At 34.5% G+C, this 6,447-nt stretch overlaps 1 pseudogene across 1 annotated transcript; it reads right to left on the minus strand.

The window, feature by feature from the left end:
* Nucleotides 1–3,096: 3,096 nt before the first annotated feature.
* LOC149147614 (protein DMR6-LIKE OXYGENASE 2-like) lies at nucleotides 3,097–5,031 on the minus strand (annotated as a pseudogene). The gene is made up of 4 exons (XR_016263395.1): nucleotides 4,774–5,031; nucleotides 4,151–4,398; nucleotides 3,741–4,062; nucleotides 3,097–3,623 (listed from the first exon to the last, which is right to left on the minus strand). The product of XR_016263395.1 is annotated as a protein DMR6-LIKE OXYGENASE 2-like (transcript).
* Between the last annotated feature and the right edge of the window lie 1,416 nt (nucleotides 5,032–6,447).

Genomic DNA, 6,447 nt, shown 5'->3' on the forward strand with positions numbered 1-6,447 from the left:
TCTAAAGAGGCAGATGGGACACTTTATAGACATCTGGTTGGAAGCCTAATCTATCTAACCACTACTAGACTAGATTTGGCTTATGTAGTTAGTGTGCTATGTCAATACATGTTTAAGCCACTTGAGAGTCATTGGAATGCAACAAAATGTGTTTTGAGGTATCTACAAAGTATTGTAGACTATGGTATTATTTATACTGATTCCTCTGATGTTAGATTGACAAGATTTATAGATTCAGACTGGGATGAAAATGTAGACGACCATAGATCCATAACAGGCTATGGATTCAGCATTGGATCTAGGGTGATTACATGGAGCAACAAGAAACAAAACACAATTACTTTGTCTTTAGCGGAAGTAGAGCATCAAGTTTGGTTGCATAGAATTCTCAATGATGTTGGGGAAGAACAAAAAGATGCAACAATAATCAGATGCGGCAATTAAAGTTCAATCAAACTTGCTAATAATCTGGTGTTTCACAAGAACACTAAACACATTGATACACAATTCCACTTTGTCAGGGAGAAAGTGCAATCAAAAGAAATCCATCTTGTATATTGTAATACATGTGATAATGTTGCAGACATTTTCACTAAGCCTCTTGGCAAAATTAAGTTTGAAATGTTTAGGGAGATGTTAGGCATATTTGTGAACCCCTTCTCCATTAAGGGGGAGTGTTAGAGATAATGGAGAATATCCTAGAATAGTGAATTGGTTCACAGTACCTTAGGATAGGAATTAGTTTCTATTTTCTAGGGTATGGTTCTAACTTCCCTAAAACCATGATTACTATATAATGTGTGATGTACATTGAGTATGTAGAGTGTTCTGTAGAGCCATTCTCTCCTGGTTCAGACTCTTTGTTGTAGAGCTGACCAGTGGCTATTTTTTATTAATACAAATATCGCTTTTTAACATAAAGACCTATCACCACTTGAACGTGGGGTGGAAGCCTACACGTGCATAATAACTTGATAAGCTCGGTCAACGACCTACAAAATTAGAATGCAAGAGCCGTTCATGATCACAAAATCTACTGAGCATTGAAGGCTTCATTAAATTACACACACTACCGAAACTGCAATAAAACCCACTACTCGTTGCTCACATCCATTTAACCTTTATGAAATTACATGGAAAGAAAACAAAATATACCTTGAAAATCATACATGGAAATTCTATTGCCAGGAATTTTATAATTCCGCAACCTTACATTGTGTTATATATATATAGAAATAAGTATAATAAAAATCAATATTTTTTTTACCCATAATTTTGTCCTCACACTTTTAAGACGTGCTAATTTCCTCTTGAGAGGTTATGACTCGTTGAATTTTGACCTTGGTAGCTAGCAAGGTGAATTTGTGCAATATTTTTTTCTTAATCATTTATTTCAATGATGTTGATAAATGTTGTTTTTATTTAATATCTAATTTTTATATAGAAAGTAGGATACTTATAACCCAGAATGTTATGTAAATATTATATTTTATTTTTGTGTATTTTAAAAGTTTATTGTGATTAGATATTTAAGAAAAAAATAAAGTGTTATAAATAGCAATGTGGCTTCCATATTTTTAGTGTAATGAGTTGCTTCTTAAAATAATATCTCTTTCTTGCAAAAGGTCACTCTTCAATACAATTTTTTAGCCTTCAATATTTTTCATGCAATGTATCACAAGAAAATGAAAATCATTTTGATACACTAAAACAAAAATCATATCTTAGAAAAAAAATAAAATCATATTGATACATAAAAAAAATAAAAAATAAAACATAAATAAATAAATAAAAATAATAAAAGTAAAAAAATCTTTCATGTAACAACAAAATATCTATTTATTGTGATAATTGCATCATAGTAAAATCAAGTTTTCTACAACAAATAACATACCACCAAACATTTTCTTCATCTACTAGTCACACCCACATCTCAAAAGGCGTGATAAACATTGAATTAAATTGATACACATGAAATTGCATACCTCTCTTGTTAACTTATTATACCTTTAAAAACAATTACTAATTTAAATTAAGAGTTGTCTTTAGTGTGATATATATATATATATATATATATATATATATATATATATATATATATATATATGCTTTTGTAATTAGGATTCATTTGAAAATAAGATTCATCCATTAAGATAATCATATTTTCAAAGAAAATTAATCATTTATTATTTATAATAATAATAATATAAATTGTTAATTAAATTCTCACATATGATATGTTAACTATATAAAATAAATATTTTGTATAATATTTTTCTTAATAATAATCAACTAAAATTAATTTTTAAATAAATTATTAATTCTCCATTAAATACATAATATAATTACTTAATATTATTTATCACTTTCATCATCATCAAAATTAATTTCATCATCATCATCATCATCATCATCATCATCATCATCATCATCATCATCATCATCATCATCATCATCATCATCATCATCATCATCATCATCATCATCATCATCATCATCATCATCATCATCATCATCATCATCATCATCATCATCATCATCATCAATTTTTAAATCACCATCACCATCATCATTTAAAATTATAATATAATAATATTAAATTTCAAATTTCAAAACAATATAATTTTATTGTAATAAAAAAATATTTCCTTATAAACAACAACACCACCCACATAAAAAACCATACCTTGGTAAACAACACCACCACCAATATAAAGAACCATACCAGTACAAAGGAGCACAATAATAATCATAAACATATATTAGTTATCACCAATATCTCCTTATAATTATAAACGTGTATTATTTATCACCAATATTTCCTTATAAATAATAAATTTAAAAGTAAAATAAAAATAAATATTATAAAATTTTATTTTAATTTAAAATTATAATGTAAAAATATTAAAATTTCAAGTTTCAAAACATTATAATTTTATTGTAATAAAAAAATCATTTCCTTATAAACAACAACACCCGTATAAAGAACCATACCCTCAAAACAACACCACCACCAATATAAAGAACCATAGTATTACAAAGGAGCACAACAATAATCATAAACATATACTTATTTATCATCAATTTATGGATTGTTGTTTACAGTCAACCTCATAGATTACCCTAAATACAAAGTTAGGTAGACTAGCCTCCATGGGGGCATATGTGCTATTTATTTATCACTTATTATACTCCTAGAAGTATAAACGATATGTCAGTGACAGCAGCTTCAATAGTTTACTCCACATATGTTCTTTGGCACATGGAACGCTGCCTTACCTGCCACGCACGTCATGTATCAAAACTAAAATTAGATAATGTTGGTCAACGTTAGATAAAGAAAGTAGAGAGATGATATACAACCTTAATCATGGGGCATTGCGGATCTTGAAATGATCCAATACAGTTTTCCTTATCAATCCTTGGCTCCAGAAAACTCCAAGGAATTCGTCAAACGTATGTCCACGGTACTGAGCTGGATGCGCTTCATCAACCATGGATGGTGCAGGAGCAATAAATGCATCCACTGAAGGACTGTAAAACGTAGGAATTGATATACGTGCACTCGCCGCGTTTGTTACTGCTCGATGCTAAACACTCCTGAATCTCCCATTGCTGATCACCTTTTTAATATATTCAAATCAAAAAAAGGAACACACAAGTATCATGATTAAGTCTATCTGCAACTTTTACAAAGATTGAAAAACTATGTTTTATGGATCTGCGTAGTTTTTACAAACCTGCAACTGATCTCCCAAGTTGACAACGAAGGCATTACGTACTGGTTCTACAGCAACCCACTTTCCATTTTTTAGAACTTGCAGGCCGCTCACATCGCCTTGCATCAAAACAGTGATGCCCCCAGCGTCTGAATGGCCTGGTATACCAAGGGTAAGATCTGGATTTGGGCATGGAGGATAATAATTTATAACCATCAATTGGTCGTGTTTTCCAAATGTTTTATCCAGGTAATCAGACTCCAGCTCTAGAACTTCTGAGATGGCTGTCAGCAGCTTTAAGCATAGTGCTCTCATCTCCAAAGCGTACTTGCCAGCGACCTCCCTGTGAAAAAAAGAAGGCAAAAGCTAAATCATAACAAGTTACATCACATATCCGATGAGTTGTGTCTAAAAAATTGCTGTTTACCGACCTGTAGGCTGCAGGTTTTTGAGGCCAAGAACCGATGACTTCCTCTAAAGGATGACAAGGATGTCTGAGATAGTCCTTCCAGTCATGGACTTTCTCTTTGCTAACATTCGTGCTGGTCGAGAGCCGAACGAGCTGCCTTGGGTTCTCTGAGTAAAGACATGCTCGATCTTCCACGGGCATTTCGAAGAATTCTTTGGCGATATCCATCATGCTTTTCATGACAGTCTCTGGCAGGCCATGGTTCACTATCTGTTCTTCACCGTATCAACCATATTGTGGTCAACAAAATATACAGTCACTCAAATATTCAACTTCATGCTCACTCAGTATATTAATTCCAGAATATGACTGACTATTAAAGAAATTCCAGTATATGATCAGCTATTTCTGGTTCATAGATCTAGTATTTTATGGAACAATTTAATTAGTGGATAGTTGAATTTGAAACAAGAATTTGGTAACTTTTAAAACCATCCAGCTTTTCAAAATAATTCCAAACCATTAACCAATAAAAAGTAAATTTGTGTTTCACTCACTCCATTTATTTTTATCGGTGTTCCAAAAACAGGAAACATTAAAGAAAAGTCATGAGGATGAAAAACTGTTAGGGTTTGACATATATACCTGGAAAAATCCATCCTCCTCACAGGCACTGCTGATTTGTTGGAGTACCTTTGTTCTGTTAGGGCCATCTAGATCTTTCAGATCCACCACCCGAATGCTGTCAGAATAGCAGACCTCATACATGCAAGGGCGTTCGTTGGGAGGCAGGATAAACTTCTCCTGCACTTGAAGATTGTTAACTCCATTCGACATTAGCTTCTCAATAATTCCACTCAGACCATCATGATTCTGCTCAACTGGAATTGCAGATGCCATCGTTCTTTCTTTTCCTTGCGTATTGAGGCTCAACACACTTTTCACTGGAATAAGTTTCCCAACGCAATATATAGAAAATTTCTTTGGTTGATGCTTGAATTGGCCAACTATATTGTCGTTGTCCACAATAAATAGCTCACTATTTTATAATTTTTTCATCTTCTGTCAAACACACGAGATGCCTTAAATTCAAAACCCCGGCCTTCCCTTTTTCAGTAAGAAAAAAAACTTTATTATATTCATAGATATTTGGAGTATACATCATAGGGCAGATAGCAAGGAGATATCCCAAATAGGTCATGAAGAGAGATCATGAGAAAAAAACTATAAGATCCCAAAAACATACAAGAGAGAGGGATGATATAGATCCATATTAGATCAGAATATGACAAAATACTGTCTGTGGACATATCAAAATAATATAACGATGTGTTGAATACTAGCATCTGAAATAGATGAAAATGATAGAACATGATGAAACACAGAGGAAATATAGAAGATGATAGAACATGATGAAACACAGAGGAAATATAGAATATAACAAGTTCATGCTGCGTACCATATATGAAGATCAAAAATATTGAAGAAGCAGGTTTATACAACGTACCAGATATGAGAAGAGAGTTACTTATGCTATGTACTGGGGAGGCAGAATTCCTTAATGTTGTGGGCAAGCTTCCTGAAGAAGCCACCGCCCCATCAGACTCAAGAAAGTTCTTTGTGATGTATAAAAACCTGTTCAGCAGATGAATGAAGACAAGTTGAAACTTTCTGTGTTTACGTGTGAGCTGTATAATCTCTAATATGGTACCAGCGCTGAGGGTTTGAGCTCGGTGTGTAATGCATTTGTATTTCGGGGTTGCCGAATCGCCCATCATTGCGTCAACGCAGCTTGTTGTGAGTGCTGAGTGTCGCTGCCACTGAGGAGTGCTAAGTGCCGCTGAGTGCTGTGAGTGCTGCTGGAGATGCCGAGAGCTCTGAGTGCCACTAGGGTGCTACTCAGTGCCACTGGGAGGAGTGTCGTTGTTTGAGTGCTGCGGGAGTGTTAGTGCTGCGTGAGGGGAGCCAGAGTATGCGTGTTTTCTGCGAAGGTTTCAGCTTAGTTTCACATCTCAAGGCTGGTCTGCGCTTGGAGGAGAAGATTGACTGTGTGTTGTGTTCTAAATTTGAGGGTTTCCGCTGTATCCAATGTGTGAGGAAGAGCGAGCATTGTGGAAGTGCCACCGTATGAGGATCTAGTGTGGCTTAAAGAACTGTTGTGGGTGTGCCACCATGTGAGGAGCCAGTGTGCCTTGAAGCGTTGTATGAGGAGGGCGCCGATTTGCCAGTGAGCCATTGTGTGAAGCTGTGTAGAGGAGCAGTGGCGTGGAGGAGCCGCCTTGAGAATCAGCCAGCCAAGGCTGTAAGGAGAAGCAGACT

This window comes from Pinus tabuliformis, chromosome 9, assembly GCF_031772625.1.
Source record: "Pinus tabuliformis cultivar Carrire ecotype Pingquan chromosome 9, CPIR1, whole genome shotgun sequence".
NCBI lineage: Eukaryota > Viridiplantae > Streptophyta > Pinopsida > Pinales > Pinaceae > Pinus > Pinus tabuliformis.